This window comes from Cryptomeria japonica, chromosome 8 (genome assembly GCF_030272615.1).
Source record: "Cryptomeria japonica chromosome 8, Sugi_1.0, whole genome shotgun sequence".
Lineage (NCBI taxonomy): Eukaryota > Viridiplantae > Streptophyta > Pinopsida > Cupressales > Cupressaceae > Cryptomeria > Cryptomeria japonica.
Window position 1 is genome coordinate 710,542,451 of NC_081412.1, and position 23,365 is coordinate 710,565,815.

The 23,365-nt window shown below is 36.0% G+C and overlaps 1 protein-coding gene across 1 annotated transcript in view; it reads right to left on the minus strand.

Annotated features, from left to right (window-relative positions):
- Window positions 1-18,111, minus strand: part of LOC131071283 (uncharacterized) — a 28,965-nt gene extending 10,854 nt beyond the window's left edge. The window contains exons 1-2 of the mRNA XM_058007067.2: window positions 17,662-18,111; window positions 16,004-16,072 (exon numbers count right to left, since the gene is read on the minus strand). The gene's annotated coding sequence lies outside the window, so the exon portion shown is untranslated. The remainder of the gene's footprint in view (window positions 1-16,003; window positions 16,073-17,661) is intronic.
- Between the last annotated feature and the right edge of the window lie 5,254 nt (window positions 18,112-23,365).

The window sequence follows — 23,365 nt, forward strand, 5'->3', positions numbered from 1 at the left end:
TGGTACAAGCTTTAGGCAATATGTTTGCATGAATAAGATTCTCCAATGGTGGGATCAATCGGAGCAATGAGTGAAGGCCTATTTCTCCAACAAAAGCTGTATGACTCTGAAGTGACTTCTTAATAAAATAAATTTGACCATCCAATCAGATAACCCTCAATCCTTTATATTTCTATGTAACAGTGTCAGATGGAAAAATCAGGAATGAGAACTTGATCATAACCATAGTTGAAAAACTCGGACTTGGAAATAATTCAGTTGACCCCCAAAATTTCACAAACTTGGTCGCAACAAAAACTCGGGCAAAAAATTAGAAATAACTCGATATTTCTGAATATTTAAAAACCCATAACTTTGTAAATATATATTCTTGAAAAGCATGCATAATACTAAGTTTAAGGAGCATATTACTGATTTCCTTCACACATCGATCAAAATTAGAGTTCAATACATATCAACTTCAAGTTTCAATATAAACAAAAATCATAAATTATAATTTTAATGTTCATAAACTATAAATTTCTTCTCCATCTAAACCTCAAAAAAGTCTGTTGCCAGTGTGAGTGTCCTCAAACTGTATAGTATACCCATATCATCCCCAATAGTAGCCTCAATCATTGGATCACACTATGAAGTATGAACACAACAAAACCCCTACTAATGGCTCACTAGCCTTGTTTATATCAAATTCTGCCATGTCTTCTGACTTCCTCTCCAAAGTACCAAAATCATCATCGATGAACAACATATCCACATTCTTTGCAGCCCAATTTGAATATAGATAGATGTCATCAAGGTCAATAGCATGATACATCTCCTAATCCTCTACCTTCTTTGCATGCAATAAAAGGTTGTATTACGAAGGGCAAGGTCATTCAAGCACATTGAAACCTATATTGCTCCATTGTGCGAATGACCTCAAACACACTCAAATTGCACCTACAACTACAAACACTACAAGGTGGAGAGTGGAGACAAAATGCAAATGGCAAGATTTTGAGAATTGCGGTTTTGCACCAAAATCTTCCCACAAAACTACAAGGACAATGGTTACAACTTATAAGTTTGTAACTATTTGAATAAACTTCCCTTGTTTACCTGCGTCCCTGCTTGTCTGGTGTCAAACTCCTTGCTGGAACCCTGAGTGTGACGTCTCAGAAGACCTCCGTAAGGCATTCACAACAGATCAGAAAGATATGGATGTAGCAGGGTTTTCGTCCCACTACAGGGGCCTCTCAGGTTTGTGCCTAAGAGAGCAGATTGCATTCATTAAATGCAGAGAATAACTCCCAATTTTCGTGATGCCTTCCTTACCAAACAGCAAGCATATATATATATATCGGCCTAGGAAAGTAACTGCTACCATGTCAGCCTTATTTAAAATTATTTAATAATAACTGCCCAAACCAAACAAGTCGGCCTTGCACAAAATTATTTATAATTTCATTTATCATAATTTTCGATTTTATAGTCTATTTAGAATCTAGACTTTATTTATTAGAAAAATATTAACAAAATATTGGAGCCAGCCAACACAATCGAGGACATCACAGTCTGCCCGTCCCAAATGTCACTTGCCCTCAAGCAACTTCAGATTTGATTGTCCGGTTTCCACATCTTCCCATGTTGCTGCTTTCGTTTCTTCATTGAAGATCACCTCAATATAATGTGTCTGACCTTTTCCCAAACACTTATGACCTGGTTGCCATGATCCCTGCATGTAAAACATAGCTATTTTTCTTTGCAACTCACTTTTAGACGTCTCCACCATATTTGTCTTATAGGTGGTATCGTGTTCTTATGAAGCGATTTCTTGGAAAGCATAGGAGATGTTCGTTTGAAACTCCATTTATCTTTAGTCACTGAATCTTCAAAACTCAAAGCCATATTGATGGCTTCTTGTAAGGTGCTTGGATTAAATGCTCAAACTAACCCTTTGAAGGGTTCTGCCAGGCCTTCTATAAAGAAGACTGTAAGCCTTTTCTCTAACACATCAGAAATCGTTACTACTAGCCTCTAAAATTCTGCTGCGTACCCTTCCATCTTACCCTCTTGCTTCAGCTATGTTAACTCTCTAAAATTAATTTTTGGATCCTTCCTATCAAAACTCTCCATCAATCTTTGGCTGAAGTCATCCACGGTGGTGATTGAATTGTGCCCCTGGGTTACCATGCCATGCTACCCCCATTCGTGAGCCACTCCTTCAAGATTCAAGGTGGCCAATTTTGAAAGCCCCTTCTTCAAGCATTGGATTCTATGAGATATATGTATCTAGTTTTTGCAACCAAGCTCTTGCTGATGAGCTTCCAAATCCATCAAAAATTGGGATGGTTATCTTCCCCAAATGGTGTTGAATGTCCTTCCTTTCTTCATACCCTTTCCTCCCTTGCCCAATTGTTTTCCTCATCTCATAATAGTCCCTGAAAGTCAAATCTGCACGGATAACAGGGCTTAGGGCATAGTACGCATCACGAAATCTTGTTGTGTCTTCCTCTAGATCAGGTTTTTCTTCCCCCATGCCCTCAGCTATTTCTTTTTCAAGAAATTTAGCCCTGAAGGTCATTGTATTGCTTGAAGCTCTCCCACCATTAGCTGAAAATTTTTCACCACCAGCTGGAGCTTTTCCTCCACCCAAACTGTTGCCTTCTGCATCATTTTGAACAGGCCTATCAGCATTTAATTGCTGGCTCATTCCTCTCAAAAGTTGAACCATTTCCCTCATGGTATCCCTCATGCTGGTATTAATCTCTCTGATCTCCCCAATAAAATCTCCCATTGCCGCCTTCTTTTCCCATTGCTTGTATCTTTGATCCCTGTCACTCATCAACCACAGGCTGGAAGAAAAGTGGCTTTGATACCACTGAAATACACCAGCTTATAAAGTTTGCAAACATTAAGTAGTAAGAACCGAATGTTTCCAATCTCAGACTGAAGTTTTCATGATAAACAAAACATTAAATGCAAAATCTTCATGTACTTTATGCTTATACATAACATTGGAATTCGCAATATAAAGCACCTCATAATCTTCATACTAGTTTAGCACACTTCCATAATGTTTGCAGATAAATCATCCTAATGCATTGACAGCTGAATACATATAAACAGATATATCAATGCAACTCAGATCTGAACTGTAAACATACTTGTGTGATAGCGCCCCTTCTTGTTGGGTGTCAAACTCCTTACTGGAACCCTGAGTATAATGTCTGAGCAGGCCTCCGTAAGGCAATCACAACAAATCAGAAAGATATGGATGTAGCAAGGTTTTTGTCCCACTACAGGGGCCTCTCAGGTTTGCGTCTGAGAGAGCAAATTGCATTTGTTTAATCCAGAGAATAAATCCCAATTTTCGTGTCGCCTTCCTTATTGAACAGCAAGCATATATATATAAATCTCTTTCAACGTCAGCCTAGGAAAGTAACTGCCACCAGGTCAGCCTTATTTAAAATTATTTAATAATAACTGCCCAAACCAAACAAGTTGGCCTTGTACAAAATTATTAATAATTTCATTTATTATAATTTTCGATTTTATAGTCTATTTAGACTTTATTTATTAGAAAAATATTAACAAAATATTGGGGCCAACTGACACAACTAACCAGGGGCATCACGTATGTCTCAGATAGATGTTGTCTAGGTTGGTATGTTGGCCTTTCACCTTCTCAGTGCTTATATAAGCCAACGAATTGAAGGTCAGCTTATGAGAAAATCTAAAGCATAGCCTAAAGGAAATTTCTTATGATATGGTTCCTAGAGTTATGCCTCACTATCGTAAGTGGAGTTAGATGCATGAAGAAATCTTTTCCAATTGGTACAAATTCACTTCAAATTGTACATTGCAAAAGTTGAGTTAATTAAGTTTTATCTAATAAATTTAGTTATTATGACAAGATTACCCCAAGCTCCTTGTATTAACTCTATTGCGTAAGGGACTAGTTCTTGTAAGTAGACAAATACAAACTCTCAATGATAATTCAAGGTGGAGGGATGGTACCTCGTACCATACATTTTACATAGGTACTCATTTATGGTTTATGGAGAAGAAAATTTGAATTTTAGATCATTCCTACTACTCAAAATCCAATCCATTTTCATCACTTGGAGAAGATGCAAAGCAAAGCACTAAGATAGCTTTTCCTTACTGCATTTAGGAGTGACATATGAAGCTATCTTTTCTATTATTATTGAGCTTGTGGAGCTTCAAACATCTTAGAAGCATTGCACCCTATTTACAAGCTTGTAGTTTCATCATTGCATTTCATTGGGGCAAACTTTTTATCAAATAAAAAGAACTTCTCTGCTTTTAAAACATGTCTAAGGAAGGTGAAGATTTTGAGGGAATATGTTGTAGTGGAGAGGAAGGTGGAAATGATATTGATTTTGATTATTGATGATCAAGCTTCCCTACATGATTAAATCCTTGTATAACTGATATGATTTGCTCCAACATTTGGTCTACAATGGAACCAAGCACAACTATGTGGCTTTGACTTTGTCAGAACAGGTTGCAACTAGATGGGGAATCAAACTAATGCTCTATCAAGCAAAACTTTAGGTCTTTCAAAGAATATTTCGATCATATGCAATAGAGTACTACAACAATCAAACACCTGTCAAATTTCAATGAAGGCTCAATTTTAATTATATAGTCAATTTTATTAATGTCCGAAATTGATTTATTTTAATGATTTATAAGACACCTCATTTGTGAGCTTGGGATATGCTATTTAAACATTTTATCAAGTCCAAAAAGATGTGATTACGCAATTACAAGAAAGATAACTATTTTTTCTCCCATTTATGGAAAATCTATATCATTGTAAGGGATTCTTCACCTCTTAGAGGCTTTTCTCCCCTCAACATTGACATCTTATAGAAAAATTGTAAGGAGACTTTGTGCTCCATTTTCAAAGAAATTTAAAGAATTTTCTTGAAGTTTGTATCAATAATTTTTTGTTGGTCGTAGGCTTGCCATATGTCAAACTTGTGAATTGTTTCTTCGTACCTATCTTACATGTTTGGCTGAATAGAAAATAGACCAAAGAGTTTGCACTCTAAATCGAAGGACTAAGAAGACTATTTCAGAACTTTGTATCTTTATATTCTTCATTTGTTGCAAATTATTCATATGTCTATTGTGCAATTGAATCCTTTCATTTTCTTGGTACATTAAAGGGATAAACCGTCAAGCATTCTTACTTTTGCCAATGTGTCCTAGCTGCTACATATTGTTTCTTCTTTCCCCTTTGATCTTCCTAAATCTCATTCAAAGAATCCTAAATAGTGTCTCATATGAGCCTGTCTTGGAACATTTTGTACTTTATGGTTAAAAGTATGTAAAAACCTCAAAAAATCCCAGCATACAAGGGAGCCACCCCTCTCAAACACAAAGGAAAATTGTTAACCCGGTTTCAACTAATTATCATAGCAACAAATTTTACTTAGCAACACATACACAACTACATTGTCTATCACTATCTAGAAAACAATCTCCAGTCCCATTTCCATCACCACCTAATCCAACAACTTACACAAGGTCTCAACATTTTTTTACCTTATTGAAAGCACCAAACAGCTTCAAAAATAAGTTGTCTTACTAAAGCCACAAGGAAGTTGATTAAGGTGCGATTCTTGCCATACATCCACCTATAGGATAAAATGTTGCAGCCCTTTTTTTCCAAATTATTTTTTGTTCATCTATTGGCAAATTTTTGTTATTCATCGCATCCTACAATAGTGGCTCACTCAACTCATAACAACTCAATGCCTTGAACCATTTACTTGCCAAAGTCAACATGGTGACCAACTACTCCCAATCATAGTTACAAGACTCGGACCCAGCAAGCTGATTTTTCACTCGGACTCGGTGCCCAAACTCGGCAAAAACTCAGCCAAGACTCGGCAAATTGAAAAACCGAGAAATTCAAAGATTTTTAAGCACTTAAAACTTGTTTCATGCATCCTTTAATAAATAAACCTTAAAGACACAATAATCTCACCAAATAGAAGCTAATTTGAAGTGAAACTAAAGGTAGGTTCTCATATTGGATAAAATCATCCCAAAGCTTCTCAAAAGTGGTAAGCATCTCACAACAGCAAACAGATTGAACAAATGGATCCCAAGATAAGAATTCATTTTGTGCTATGGGCAGCAACTCATCATCATTGACCTTTGCCACTGTAGCAACAAGTTGTTGATGTTATAGCTAGGTCGGATCCCTTCTTGGGCCGACCTAGCATGTATATGTGATGGGCCGACCTAGCATGTATGTGTGACTAATTGACCATTGGCCTTAGTCACGCCCTATATGCAATAATCATGAAACGTGTGAATGAGGTCAACCCCATAATGGGTGCTTAATTGATGGTACTGTATTATTATTTAATGATTCTCCTACGAGCCGACCTAAGGTGATTAAGGTGGCTGAATCTCATATCTATGCAAAGTCTAAATCATTGTAACAACACACAATTCAGCGAATTCATTCTACACTCAGTGAATATCTTCATCATCCAGCAATCTTCTTCAGCAGTGTTTAGTGAACCATCATCAAAGATCAGCGAATACACCTAAGGGCAGCGAATCATCTTATAGAGACAGCGAACTGCTTTTGGAGACAGCGAATTGCTTTTGAAGACAGCGAACTTCACCTTAAGGTCAGCAAACTCCATTCAAGAGACACCGAACTTCCTTGTGGCAACGAACATCTTCTCTTAATCTCCAAATAAGTGTATTGCAGATAAGTTCTTTCATTGTTGTGTATGCCCTAGTTTGGAGACACAATACTATTGTGCATAGCTTGCTGGTTCTAAATGCTTCGAGTGTTGAAGCTGAATTGTAAAGATACTGTCTGATCATTGCATAATAAGATCTGAGATTTATAGCTGGGTTTTTCACCTCCAAGAGGGAGGTTTTCCCAGGGTATTTTTTGGTGTTCCTTGTTTTGACTTTCTGTCATTGCTATCATCTGTCTGATCCTAAATTATCAGTTTGATCCTAAAATTAACATGGTATCAGAGCTAAGGTTGACTTAGTTGTAATCAGACTGTGTGATAGCAGTGCTCCTACTTCATCCTCTTCACGCCATTTTCCTGCATTCAAGATGGTGTATGGCCTGAAAGTTGAGGACAGACTTGAAGGAGCTTCGAATTTCACTTAACGGAAATTCAGAATCCTTGTCACCCTCGAAGAAAATGATCTTCTTGAGTTCGTGCAAGTAAAGGAACAACATGTGCCTAAAGATAAAGATGAATTACTTCAGTTCAAGAAGAATGCTGTCAAAGCCAAGAAGATTCGGATTGACTCCATGAAAGATCATCTTGTTCCTATCATCTCCAAGATGTCTTCAACCAGAGATATGTTCTAGGCATTGGAAGGGATGTATGAGATCAACAACACAAGTAGAGCACTTGCATTGAGGCAACAACTTCATCAAATCAAGATGGCAAAGGGAGAATCAGTCATCACCTACTTCATGAAGATTTCAGATTTAAGAGATCAGCTCAACGCCATTGGAGATGAAGTTGTGGACAAGGATCTTGTCATGCTTGCATTAAATGGTCTTCCTCACTCTTGGGAGCCATTTATCCCAGGCATAAGTGGGAGATCCAAATTTCCCAAGTTTGACCGCCTCTGTGCTGATTGCATTCAAGAGGAATCAAGATTGGTTGCAAGAGGAATCATCAAGAGCTCTCATGGTGAAGACTCTCATGTTCTTGCTACACAGTCCGTCAAGAAGAAAGGAGGAAATTGGAAGAAAGACAACTTCAAGAGGCATAGAGATCAAGGGTCTGAAATTGCACCTGATTCAAAGAAGAAAAAGAAAGATCTCTCCGGCATTTAGTGTTTTAGATGTGACAAGTTTGGTCACTTCGCAAGAGACTACTTGTCAAGGCCGATGCAACAAGGGGCCAACATTAATGAAGTTTCAAATCAAAAGGAAGCAAAAGACATCTCCAATGAATTCCTCTTCATTTCAGCCTTGTCAAGCAATGTTCCCACGGATAGTGATACCTGGCTGATTGATAGTGGAGCTTCTAGACACATCACTAGCTATCGGGAGCATCTTTCAGATTTGGTGGAGAGGGAGTCTAATCTCCAATGATTCTAATCTCCAAGTGATCATTAGAGATGACGTGCGCTATTCTGTGAAGGGTTTTGGCACAACTTCCCTCAACCTTGATTCTGGAATCTCTCTTCATCTCAGCGATATCTTGTTTGTACCAGGGATTAGGAGGAACCTTATCTCCATTTCAGCCTTGGAGGATAAAGGTTATCAAGTGGCATTCTTTGAGGGAAGAGTTCTTGCATGGCCTAAGAAATCCAGCATCAAATCTGCTCGTGTGATTGGGAATCGATATGATAGCCTGTATAAGCTTTCCATTTGACCGGTTCAAGCTCTTCTACATAACATTTCCAGCTCAAGCAAACTGTGGCATAGAAGACTTGGTCACCTACACTTCCGGGCTCTTCCAACCTTGGAGAAGATGATTAAAGGTATGCCTAAACTTAGTCATGTTCATGATGATACATGTAAGGGCTGTGCTATGGGTAAAAACACTAAAAGTCCATTTCATAAAAGTGAAAGTAGATCCAAAGAAAAATTAGCTCTTGTACATTCTGATTTATGTGGACCCATATCTATTGCTTCTCCAAGTGGTTTCTTGTATTATGTAATCTTCATAGATGACTACTCTAGGAAGACTTGGATTTATTTCTTAAAGACTAAGGAATCTAATGAAGTCCTAGGTAGATTCAAAGAATTTAAGGCCCTAGCTAAAAACTTATATGGGAATAGAATTAAAGTTTTATGGTCTGACAATGGAGGTGAATACACCTCAAGTAGCTTTCATGATTTATGTGTTGAGGCAGGGATTAAGAGGAAGTTTTGCATTCCTTACAACCCACAGCAAAATAGGGTTGCAGAAAGAAAGAATCGACCTATTGTTGAAGCTGCAAAAGCTATGATTCATGATCAAGATTTGCAGACCTTCCTATGGGTTGAAGCCTCTAGAACAGTTGTGTACATTCAGAATAGATGCCCTCATCAGATCTCGCATGACATGACCCCAGAAGAAGCCTTTTCAAAGATCAAGCCTGATATCAGTCACTTGAGGATCTTTGGGTGTCCAGTATATGTACATGTGCCCAAAGACAAGAGAGCCAAGTTAGAACCATATAGCAAAATAGGAATATTTGTGGGCTACAACGAAACCTCCAAAGCCTACAGAATCTACATTCCAAATAGAAGTATATTGAGGTTAGTAGAGATGTTACATTTGAGGAAGATGTTGCTTTCAGCAAATCCAGAGGTTCATGCATGGAGATGGATGATGAAGTTCATGGATTATCCTAAGTCAAGGGAAATACACCATTGATATGTTGAAGAGGTTTGGAATGTTAGATTGCAAATCTATGCCTACTCCGATGGAAACTAACCTGAAGAAATTGAGGGAAGTTGCAGCTAGTTCAGATCTTGTGGATCCTACTATGTACAGGCGGTTGATTGGATCCTTGATGTATCTAGTTAACACTAGACCGGATATTTGCTATGTTGTGAGTGCACTTAGTCAGTTCATGTGTGAACCAAGACAGATACATCTAGTTGCAGCCAAGCATATCTTGAGATACTTGTGTGGCACAGTTGGATATGGCTTGAAATACTCTTCCGGTGTGAACCTGAGTTTAGAAGGCTACTCTAATTTTGATTGGGCAGGAAGTGTTACTGATCAGAAGAGTACCTCCGGTTGTTGCTTCAGTTTGGGTTCGACTATGATTTCCTGGTGCAACAGGAAGCAATCCTCAGTAGCATTGAGCACTGCAGAAGCAGAATACATTGCAGCATGTGTGGCAACTCGCAAAGTAGTGTGGCTTCAAAAGCTCCTTGCAGAATTGTTCAGACAATCGTTGGAGCCTACTACTATTCATTGTGATAATCAAAGTTCCAGTGTTCCATGACAGATCAAAACATGTTGAGATTCAGTACCACTACATCAAAGATATGGTACAAGGAATGTTGTTCAGTTGAGATCAAAGAAACGAAAAAATCACTTGGAATCGCCCAAACTCGGCGACTCCGAGTCCAAGTCACCCCCCACGAGTTCAACAAACTTGAACTCGGACTCAGTCGAGTCCAGGGGGCAAACTCACCCACTCGCCAACTCAAAGATTTAGCCCCAAAATCGCCCAAACTCGCGAGTCCCGTCGTGCAAACTCAGCCAGTGCTGGGCATGAAAAAAGGCATTCAAAAAATACATTTTTAAAAGTTTTTTTAAGTTTTTTTTTTTTTTGCTTTATTGTCCACTGATTGGGTCGACCAGGTAGATGTAGAGGCTGAGGCTGTAGCCATGGCAGAGGAGCAGAGACAGGAGAGCCAGAGGCAGATAGTAATAGATATTCCTGATGTTGGTGAGGTTGGCATGGTGTCACAGGGAGAGGCTATGGCTGCTGAATCATCCAAGACCTACCTTAGACGCCTTCGCAGGGGGTCGAGGTCAGGGCCGAGGGATGCAGACTCTTCTGAGCCATAGGCTTGTAGTTGTATTTACCTTTGGTATTTGTATGGAACATTTGATGATGATCATATGATGACATGGATCCATGAGTTTTGTAATATTGTATACATTTGACAACATTTATATATCTATGTTTGTTATTTCCTTCAGCTACAATTTGTGTTTATGCTTATGTGATTGATGTATACTTGTGTATGTAATCAAATGAGCCGAGTTTGATGATGTTATTGTGTCTTTAAGGTGTATTTAATAAAGGGTGCATGAAACAAGTTTTAAATCTTTAAAAATCTCTATATTTCTTGAGTTTTTCACTTTGCGGAGTCTAACTCCGAGTCCCGAGTCCAAGTCCGAGTTGGCCTTGCCGAGTCCGAGTCCCGTTTCTTTGGTTGAGATACATTTGCATTGAGGAGCAAACAACTGACATTCTCACCAAGCCCCTTGCCAAAGTGAAGTTTGCGCATTTTCGAGACAAGCTTGGAATTGTGGAGAATGAAGCCCTTGCTGAGAGGGAGCCTCAACATCATTGATTTCTTGAGATGTATCTTAATGCATTATTCTCTACGAGAGAAGTTTGAGGTGCAAACCCTTGTTAATGCATTCTTCTCTACAAGAGAAGTTTGAGGTGCAAGCCCTTGTTCCACCCTCTGCGAGTAGGTATGATGGATGTCATGGAAGAAATTCCATGATCTAGCACTTGTGCTTATTCACCCTCTGGGAGTAGCTATGGCGAACCTCATGTTGAGATGACGACATCACGATTACATGATGGGCACTTGTATTCATTTGTTTTCCATTTATGGGTGTAGCCATGATGGACCCACCCTCTGGGAGTAGCCATGGTGGTTGTCACTATGTGACTCGGATCTTGAGAAGGTCTCCTCCCTAGCTAAGAGGGAGTGTTGATGTTATGGCTAGGTCGGATCCCTTCTTGGGCCAACCTAGCACATATATGTGACTAATTGGCCATTGGCCTTAGTCACGCCCTATATGCAATAATCATGAAACGTGCGAGTGAGGTCAACCCCATAATGGGCGCTTAATTGATGGTATTGTATTATTATTTAATGATTCTCCTATGAGCCGATCTAAGGTGATTAAGGTGGCTGAATCTCATATATATGCAAAGTCTAAATCATTGTAACAACACACAATTCAGCGAATTCATTCTACACTCTGTAATGTCCCTTAATGGGACCCTCTAATATTGTGTCCTAGAATCACAATTTAAATATATAGTGATTACAATAGAGGGACACTATAGTTATAGGAAAGCATTTATTAAACTATCATTATGACATTATTATATTATATTTCATTAACAACATTGTATTATGTTATCTGTATTATGTAATAACATTATTATATTATATAATTTATATTATATTACAGTTTTATATTATATTACCAGCATTATGTTATATTGGCATCATTATATTATATTATATTATATTATAGTATTAGATTATGTAACTTCCTTGTCATATTAATAGTATTGAATTGCATCATACCATATTAGTATCACTTTATGTTAACAGCATCATACTATATTATGTTAATAGTATTATATTCTCAGATTCATACTCAATGTGATTCCCAGACAATATAATAAGCAGAGGCCTTTGTCTTTTCTTATTTCCTTATCCATTATTTCTCCTCTTAAATCTATCATAAACCAAATCACTGACTTCTCACAAGTCTGTCATAAATTCTTTATATAAATCTGAAACAAGTTCTTTACTTAGTCTAGACTTCATTCTTTATTTTCTGATTTCTGGTGCATTTGTATTGCTTATCCTATACCTTTATATGTTAAACAGTCATAAGCAATAATACAATGCGTATCAGCAATGAACAGATAGAAGTAACATTCATTATGCTATATTTAACAATCATAAACGGCAATACGTTACTAGTCAGTAGTATACAGACATAAATAGTAATCATTATGTCATGTATGGGGAACTCATATCACAACTGCAGAATTGAATCGAACTGCTGTATATTTAATCTCTTATAAATGCTAATATCTTATCTCCTTGCATCCTCCCCCCTTCTCTTTTTTTATCCCTCTCTTATACCTTCCAAGAGAGGTATTTGTTCCTTTACAACACGTACCTCTTCTCAAACAAAACTCTTCATTACACCTCTCTTTCGTTAATTAGAGATTGCTGTCTTATGGGTTTCGTAATGCATCCCTCTGCATAGTGTTTGGTTGCCATTTCCCTAACATACACGAATAGCAAAGATCACCCCCTTTTGGATAGTCTAACAATGGTTATAGTCTTTTTGAAACGTATTATCCATTTCTTAATCGTTGCCTCATATAATTGGTCCGCTGCCTATTACTAATTACTATGCCAAGAGTATTTTAAGAACAACAGTAGAATTATGAAATGTAAACAATAATATTATTAATAATATAATATTATAACATTGTTTTAATACTAATATTTTTATTAATATGTAATGCTTATAATGATTATATTGTTTTGCTCTATTTGAATATTTTCAGAATATTATTATTAATGAATACTAATTAAATAATAATATCTAATAAATAAACAACTATTTAATAATTTCAATTAATCTTTCATTAATAAATATTAAATTAATAATAATTATTTAATTCAGGTTTTATATATATAATGATTAGGGAGGGGACATGACACACTCAGCGAATATCTTCTTCATCCAGCGATCTTCTTCAGCAGTGTTTAGCGAACCATCATCTAAGATCAGTGAATACACCTAAGGGCAGCGAATCATCTTATAGAGACAGCGAACTGCTTTTGGAGACAGCAAATTCCTTTTGGAGACAGCGAACTTCACCTTAAGGTCAGCAAACTCCATTCAAGAGACACCGAACTTCCTTGTGGCAGCGAACATCTTCTCTTGATCTCCAAATAAGTGTATTGCAGATAATTTTTTTCATTGTTGTGAATGCCCTAGTTTGGAGACACAATACTACTGTGCATAGCCTGCTGGTTCTAAAGGCTTCAAGTGTTGAAGCCGAATTGTAAAGATACTGTCTGATCGTTGCATAGTAAGATCTGAGATTTATAGCTGGGTTTTTCACCTCCAAGAGGGAGGTTTTCCCAGGGCATTTTTTGGTGTTCCTTGTGTTCATTGTTTTGATTTTCTGTCATTGCTATCATCTGTCTGATCCTAATTTATCAGTCTGATCCTAAAATTAACACAAGTTGATCCGATGTTTAATGATCTTCATAAGGTAACAGCCATCATGTTTGTATCATTCTTGTAGGTGGCACTAAGATTGTTCTTTGGCAGCATCTTCCAGGAAAAATTCATGATAGTGTCTTCTCTGCAATGTGGGGGACCAAATGGTCTTTCACCAAAACTAGGATGATTTTCTTTGCCTTAGCCAACTTTTTGTTACGCTCCGACAATTGAACAAGATTGTTAGGAGGTGCAATCTTAGCTTCCACAAAAAGTCAGTCAACTTCGTACAATAGCATTTGCAATCTACACTTCCAAGGTGTAGAATTAGAAGTGCCCTCTAGACTGTCACACTCTCTAAGACTGAAATAAGTAGTGAATCCTTTAGCAATGCCCTCTAATATGTAGTGCTGCACTCCCTGCAAGGACCTAAAAGATTTCAGTCAATGTGCTCTAAATCATGTTAATTTTCAGACCATGGCAAGCAGATTCTGAATTCAAAAAGGCAATCGTAACTGCAAACTTGAGTGCAATAACTCATAAATACACACCACTGAAAATACTAACAAAAACAATCAAAAAAATTGCCATTTACTAAATTGAAACTAAATTACACTCAAATGTGATACCTCTTCTGTATTATATACTTTTTTGGCTGCTACGTTATGTGCCCAGGATATATTTTTTAGACTAGCAAAATCTTCTAGTTTTTAAACACATCTAACTGAGTTTTTAATTTTTTTATATTCACCTTTTGTTCAAGTTAAAACAAACCATTTTTTATTATTTTTGTTTTTTATTTTTTGCTGGCTACAGCAAAGTCTGAGGCTCGAGACTCGGCGAGTCTGCCGAGTTTGACAGACTCGGCAAGACTGAGCAGACTCAGCCGAATCCAAGTCTAGAGTCTTCTAGACTCGGCCGAGTCGAGCCGCCTCTGGACTCGGCCGAGTCTGCGCCAGACTCGCAGAGTCCTAAATCTATGCTCCCAATAGAGACTCATTGCAAAATTGAATGAGATATGTGTTGTACTACAAAAATTGGCACATGCCAACGTGGCCTCATATTGCAATTTCCTATTCCATGCAATACCTTCCAACAATTTGCAAACCGAGAGTAGTACAAAGAGCTAAAATAGATGGAATTATGATTGCCTACCTAAGTCCCATATTTGTGGCCCAATGGGAGAAGCAAAAGCCCCTACATCTCCCTTTAGCTTTGTAGAACTAATACCTACCAATGCCTCTACCATTCTCTATTTCCTTCTCTACTCTCTTTTGATCATAAGATGTAAGCCAAGCTTTCACCTCATTCTCAACCACTTCAGCCACTTTGTATACATGGCACATCTTGGCAAGCAATCTATGCAAGTTGGCATTTGAAGAATTTATACGTCCCCTCATTTTTGTACAACAAAGTTGAGGACTGTCATTCCCTGCATTGAACCTATCATCCCATGATACCAAGTAAGGTCCCTAGGCTTGCCGCCACCTCTCCTACTTGAGGATTGCCATTTTGCTTTCTAAAAAATGGAAATAAACCCTAGCAAAATGAGAACAAAAAATTCCTAACAGCCTAGCACAAAACATTGAGAATGAAGGCACCAAACTAATTACTAAACCCTAGCAGTAAATAAATAATATTAAATAACAAGTTACTAAACCCTAGCACAAGAAATTTAGGATGGAAACACAAAAACAAAAAATGCTAGAATGTGTTAGTGTTAACTATTACAAACCTTTCAAAAGCTGCTAGAGTGGATTTCTTGTTCCCAAACACCACAACTCAACAATGCATAGTCCAAAATGATGCAAAATGACGACTCTGTGAGTGGAATGAACTTACAGATCCATAGGCAAATTTTTTAACAATTTTTTGGTGAACACTCGACAATCCACTCTGACATATATCCAAAAGTACTAATCAAACCAAAATAAAAAAGAACACACCAATCAATTAATGAAATCAACTCCTCAAACCACTCTCACTGAATGAAAAATGAAGAACACAAAATTCCATCTATAAATATCCTTATATTTAATTATTGTTTAACCAGTTCCCTTTGCTGTTACTAAAATAAAAAATAAGTAGTTAAAGTATCTAGCATAGAATTAGATTTCAAGAACCTTCAATAACCACCCAAAAGCTTAAATTTGATATTTGTTGTAATAAATGAAGAAACGGGCAATAAAAATATGCAATACATAATAGTAAAATTAAATTTGATGAACCTTCAAGCCAGTCAAAAGCTTAAATCTAATATTTATAGAACTGCGTAAATAAATAAATATGTGATACACAAAACTTACATTCCTTCAAGACACAGATCTGATGTTGGTTGGAAGAGGGAATTGATATTTGTCAAATATCTCCCGAACCTACACAAAATTGAAAATATATTGCACATCTTTAGCACATACAATGACAATATAACCTTCAATAAGCCCACCAAAAGAATACAAAAGAGATACTGCCTTCCATAAGAAAAGACTCTAAATGGTTAAAATCGAAATTCAATTCATAAAGGCAATTCTGCCAATGCACTTAGACTTCTTTTAATTAGCACATATAATAATCAAAAAGGGGAAAACCTCCTACAATCAATCAAGATAACATTCATCTAAAGATCCACAATTCCTTCAAAGAACCATCTGAGTCTAGATGCAAAATCCTTGAAGGTACACCATTCTAAATGTTTGCATAAGACAATGATACTATTCATCCAAATAACCATCTGAATCTAGAAGCAAAATCCTTAAAGGCAGTCTCTTCTGGATACATATACAAGACAGAAACTAATTCTAACCAGGAGAAAAAATGATATATTGCAACACCTAAATTGTCCAGAGAAGACTGACCAAATGCTGGCCACTCCTCAGCAACATGATTACAACTTCACAATTAGATTAGACTTCAAAAAAAAAAATCAATTAGATATACTTTGATTTTTTATACAAACTTTATTTAGAAAGAAAGCATTCCAATTTTTAAAATATAATTAATTGCAATCCATAATTGAAAATCCAAGCCTGCAATTAAATGTAATTTTATTTGACTACAAAGTTTACGTAGGAAATATATCATTTAAAACAAAATAATAATAAACTGCAATCTACAGCCAGAAATCTATGTCTGCAACTAAGTGAAATTTGATTTGAATACAGTTTTAACACGGAAAAAACAGCTTACCATTAGAATAATTCAGATAAATTGCAATCTACAAGCAGAAATCCTACTCAGTAATTATATGCGCTTTGATCTAGTTCAAATTTTCTCTTCAAAAAAATACCCATTATAAAATAATAAATTGCAATCTACAACAATAAATCCAATCTACGTTCTAAACACTTGGATTTCGATAGAGTTACATATGAAAAACAAAAGTTGTCGCTGAAATCAATTATAAAAAATTGCTTTCTACAACCACAAATCTAAAGCTGCCATCGGTACACTTTGATCTAAAAATTAGGAAAATACCTATCACGAAGATAGATATATAAGTGTATTCTGCAACCAGTGACACAAGTCTGCAACTAAAGGCACTTCAATTTAAATATATATTTTGCGTATATTTCACTAAAATAATCAAAATAATTCCAAATCTAGTCCCAATCTACGGCCAAAGATATGAACTTCCATTTAAGTCCAAAGTCTCCATTAAAAAAGATAAGCTACCCACTAAAAGATAATCATGATAAGTTGCATACAACGATCAGAAACCCAAATCTGCAACTAAAGCACTTTGATTTGGATACAAAATTTATATAGAAAAGAAACCATAAAATCGATAATCCCCAATCGATCACCACAGATCCAGATTTGCAACTAACTGCATTTTGATTAGAATTCAACAATTTAGATAGAAAGAATAAAAATTTCCTTTTCGATACAAACTTTACCCAGAAAAAAGCTACCCAATAAAAAACTAATCACAGCAAATATTACAGTTCACAAGCTTAATACTTACAAGTACCAAAAACCCTTCAAAACCCCCACAGCTCGGATCTGAGTTCACTTCGTTTCAGTTACTTCGATAGTGATATTATAATCCATTCCAACATTCAGACTGTTTCATACGATGAGGGGAAGAAGCCCTCACGTTGGAGGACTGCAAAAAATACATTTTCTCTAGATGTTTTAACTGGTAAGAACCCTGTGCAGGCATAATTCGCTCAAAATGCAAGCAAAGGAAACAAGTGAAAGAAGTGGGCTACTATTCGAAATGAGCATAACATCTCCAAGGGGAAAAATGCAGACTACTGAACGACTTTGGAGTGATGAAAACGCAATCCGTATTTGATGGGGTTATGGATGTCGGTCAGGGATAATTAGAAAAACTAGGGAATCAAGGGACTCGGGAGGGACCCCAAATTACTGCAATGGCCAATCTTCTAGGGACGCGTAAAATATTAGTTTATGACCAATTCGAGGCAATGGCCAATCTTCTAGGATATTATATCATTCATTAGCTTTTATTTTATTTTTTAATTAAATTAAGCTGAAACAATTATGATAAAATAAAATAGAATGTAGTCCAAGAAAGACGGCAATGAAGTAAACGAAAAGACAATAACTATCAGTCAGTTGAAACAGGCCAGAATATTCTCTGACTCAAAAAAACAGCTAGATTCTAACAGCAACATAAGAACAATGTCACAATATAACAGATGATACAAATCAGCCATATCAATTAGAAACACTACTAAATCAACTGGAATTAACAACTTATGGACTATGGAGCAAATTTAAAGTTTTGAAGTTGACTAGTGCACCGAATCTCTCTTTCATGAAGTTACAAAAACTAGTGTTTAATCTCTTCCTGGCTATTTTGTTCAACCACATCTTTATAAATTTTTCCAAGCTAAGAACAGCAAAAATATGATTAGAAAACATCGTTCAATATCTATTTTTAAATATATGCAGCAAAATACATTGTCTCTTACAATCAACAATCACATTTTTATGAAGTTTAATGTCATACAATCAATAATCACATTTTTATGAAGTTTAATGTCGTACAATCAACAATCACATTTTTATGAAGTTTAATGTCGTACAATCAACAATCACATTTTTATGAAGTTTAATGTCGTACAATCAACAATCACATTTTTATGAAGTTTAATGACTAATAATGCTTCTTCCTAGCTTAACGAATGCTTGAAAATGGCAAGAAAATGATCAAATGTAGTTTTTCATTTCCTTTTAGTTCTATAGCAGTCCAGAAATTTAAACTTTCACTATGTTGGCAAAAGGGGCATTTGGTTGAATTTATTTTCAAAATTCTTATTTTATCCTCTACGGAAAGGTTATGATGGAGGATTTTCTAGGCTAAAATTTGAGCATTTGCTTTAGCCTCGAACTTCCATATTTGAACACTTAACTTCTTCCACTTCCTTTCTTGAAGTCTACAAATCCATTTGCTATTAAGTCTAGGATTCAAATTCAAGGTCAGAAGAAGTATAAGATATATCTTCTTTAAAGGAAGACATGAAAAAGGATAATTTCAAACCACCGCCAATCCTTGAAGAAGTTGCATTGTAAAGAAGGGTGAAGTTTCATAAGGAGTTCCATAGGAACCAATGTTTTCATAAAAGACATAAATCCCTACATCTTGTCATTTAAATTAAAAGAATTTTTAAAGATTTGCCAACTAACTCAATCAAGGGAATTAGAGTCTCAAATGTCATCAAATTGCTTAACCCCCTTTTTTAAAATTAAAGAGTGAGAATGTTTAGAAAAGATTGCTACAAGTGGTTGCCCATGATATTGAACAAGCCTATTCCACCAAATAGAGAAATTACAAAGTTAAACCCATGTTGTAAGGACTCCTTCCTCCAGTTCAAAAAAATTATAGACAAATTATCAAACCTTCCATATAGATTGCAATAGAAAAGAAGCTTTGACTCAAAAAAAAAAACCCAATCCTCCCTTATTTTTAGGTTGTATATAATGAAGCGAGAAGAAGGATTTTAAACCAACTTTTTCATCTCAATTGATTCGTAATAGTTTATTTAAATCTTCATAACTTTTTTTTGGAGGGCATCCAACAAGAAGAGTAATGAACAAACATGCGAATAAAAATAGATGCAAAACTTTATGTTGAGATAAGATATATATCATCTTAAATCTTGAACAAAATCTAGAAAAATATTCTCCCCCAATTTTTTCACAACTCGATAATTATTTTGAAATATTGTTGACAATGCAGTTGGTTATTCATAAATCGATGTCTTTGTGGAAACTTAAGTATATCCTTAATGAAAATAATTTCTCCTCCAACTTTTGGATCATTATCAGGTGATGCACTGCTTTGGGGAGGCTAATGGATGTGTTGATTTATTAGCTAATAAAGCCATTGATGGAAATATTGTCAAAAATCCTTTCAAATCGATATTTTCTTTTTGATCGGGCCCTTAAAAGATAAATGGAGCTTGGACATGAACTTTTAATTCTGCACGCTGGGTGAAGGTATTTTTAGTTCTGTAGGCTGGGTGAAGGTGTTCATCTCTTGCTATTTTGGATGTGGACCCTCGCTGGTGAGGCATATAATTGGGCTTATGCAGATCTTTCTTTCATTTTTCCTAGTCGTGGATTATGCTTAATCCTGAAATGTATTTCTCTAATGTTTGTTTGTCTTTTCACAGGGTGTAGATTGTATACAAATCCTCATTCTTAGCCATCAGTGGCATCACCTCGCTTGTGCAAGTTCCTCTTTCGGTCAGTATGGTATTATTTTGGCTCACTATATATGTATCTAGTCTTTGTGGTGTTTTTCATTAATTTTACATTGGCCTGCTTCAATTTGTTTAAAGAGTCTCATCTCCTAGCTGTTGTTTTGTTGTGTCGTCCATGGATAGAATTTGGAGGGTGTTTTTGCCAGTGAATCCTTGGGAGCACTCAGACTCGTTAGCTTATGACACAGAGAAACTAGGCCGAATCTTCATATTTATTGGGGATCATGTCGAGGTGTAAATTCATGTTGTTTTGGGGAAGAAATGGTTGGCAGGAAATTCAAGTGCTTTGTTTACTACAGTTGCCAAATGTTTTCTTTCCAATTGCATGGACATTTTGTAGGATGTGGCGATGGTGATGAAGTTAACAATGGTATACATCCAACCTTACATTTTCTCCCAACATTGCCTGCTCGAAGAACTTAGCTCATTCTCCATGTCGAGTAGGACTTCTCTGATTGGGGGCTTTATGGAGTATCAAGATTTGGGTTGGATACCTAATTACATAGAGCTCTTATCTACAATGAGGTCAGGACTGATTTACAATGATTTCGAGGAAGGAATGATGACTTTGGATGGAATTCAGTCTGAGCTAAGTGAGCAATTTTGGACAATGCATTTGACAAATTTATGGGGATACATATGTTCTTGAGTCCCATATTTTTGTCCTTATTTGTTCCTCTCTTAGTTTCTTATCCAAGTGATGCTCCTAGTCCAAGTGGATACACAGGAATCCCATGTTCTCCTTGCACACCCATGATTTGACCTAGTGGTGCTTCTTCTTATAGAGAGGTTATTTGGTTTCTTTGCGCTCGCACACACACACACACACACACACACACACACACACACACTACACATTATACATATACATATGCATATATGTATACATGTGTTGATTATGGTGGGATATTTTCTTCTATTGCAAAAATGACATTCATTAGATTTTTTTTTGTTGTTGTTGTATTTTATTTAAAGGTTGAGAAAATGGACATGAAAACTATTTTCCTTCATGATGATTTGGAGGAGGATATTTATATGACATAGCCAAAGTACTATGTGGTAAAATGTAAATGTAATTTGGTTTTTAAATTGAAGAAACCTTGTATGGCCTCAAGTAGAGTCCTAAAATGTAGTACTAGAAATTTGATACATGTGTGTTAAGTTTAGGGTGTGAGCATTCTAAATTAGATCACTGTGATTATTATAAATCTAATGGTGATCATTTCCTATACATTGCCTTACATGTTGATAATATGTTATTCGTTGGTAAAGGGAGATATATAATTTTAGAACTACAGTCTCAACTTGCTACTAAAATTGAAATGAAATATCTTTGTGCAACTAAACACATTCTTGGGGTGGAAATTAGAAGAGATAGAGTAAACAAAAAGCTATGGATAGGTCATAGTAAGTATGTGAATTTATTTTTTCAGAAGTTTAACATGCATGATTGTAGACCATTATGTGTTCCCTTTATAGTTAGAACGAAGTCATTTGTTTCAGATTGTCCTGCATCCCCATCATAGATGGAAGACATGAGCACAATGCCTTACCAAAGTGCAGTTGGAAAATTGATGTATGTTATTGTTTGCACTAAACCAGACATTGCCCAAACAGTGGGAGTTCTTTCGAGATATATGTCTAATCTTGGTAGAGTTAATTGGGATGTAATTAAAGGAGTCTTTAGATATTTGAAGGGTACCTCGAAATATTCTTTGTGCTATCATGGTAATTTGATAATCTTAGACAAGATTTCCCTTGATATCTTTAGATATTTGAAGGAACCTCACAATATTCTTTGTGCTATCATGGTAATTTGATAATCTTAGACGAGATTTCCCTTGATATTCGTGGTTATGTGGTTTAGACTGGGTAGGTGATGTTGGTAGCTAAAGATCCACTAGTGCTTATGTGTTTACTTTATTTAGTGGTGCAATTATTTGGATGAGTAGGTGACGGGTTGTGGTTTCTTTGTCCATTATATAAGCAAAATATAGTACAACTACTCATACTTGTAAAGAAGCCATTTGGCTTAAGAGAGCATATTCAAATATTTGAATAAAACAAGGTACAATGACAGTCAAAGTGCGATCTGCTTAGCTAAGGACCCAACATTTCATTCCATAACCAAGCACATTGATGATCAATATTATTTTGTTCGAGATATGGTTGAGGATGGCAAGGTGAAGCTAGTTAAGGTAAACACTCTGATGAATGTTACAAATTCTTTAACTAAGATTGTGAGCACATAGAAGTTCAGACAGTGTTCGGAGTCTATGGGCCTCTCGACTTCTAGCAGTTAAAACAAGATGACGGTACCCCTCTCGTCGCTCTTTCAAGGTGTTTAACAAGTGGGAGATTTGTTAGGAAAATGGTGTCTCAACCTTGCAATAATAAAAATATTATTTTTGATAAATAAGCACACAAGGTTGCAAGAGAGGCAACACCTTGAAACCACATTTTATGGATAATTTATCGTTGTAAATCTTGTTATCCTTGAAAAATACATGGAAACACTTTGAATCCCCATGTTTAATAAAATCATTTCTAAATTATTATTATTATTATTATTATACTATTATATATTATATATTTAAATCAATACATTTTTAATATATATATTAATTATAGATTAACAAAATAGAGGTACAAAATTGAAAGTTTTATAGCCTTATCGACCTCAAAAACTCATGCTACTATAACTGATTGTAAATGTTTGAACCTCCTAGATCCCTAACTACGAAGGACTAACAAGTGTTATATATCTCATTAGATACAAAAATATGATACTATGTACAGTGACTGAAAAATTACATCCATGCAACCCAACCCATGGGGCCTTCCATCCAGTCCAGCCTCTAGTCATCTCTCATCCAGGCTGAGTATATCATATGCTGGTAAATTAGGGCTCTATTGCCTCTTATTTCCTCCAAG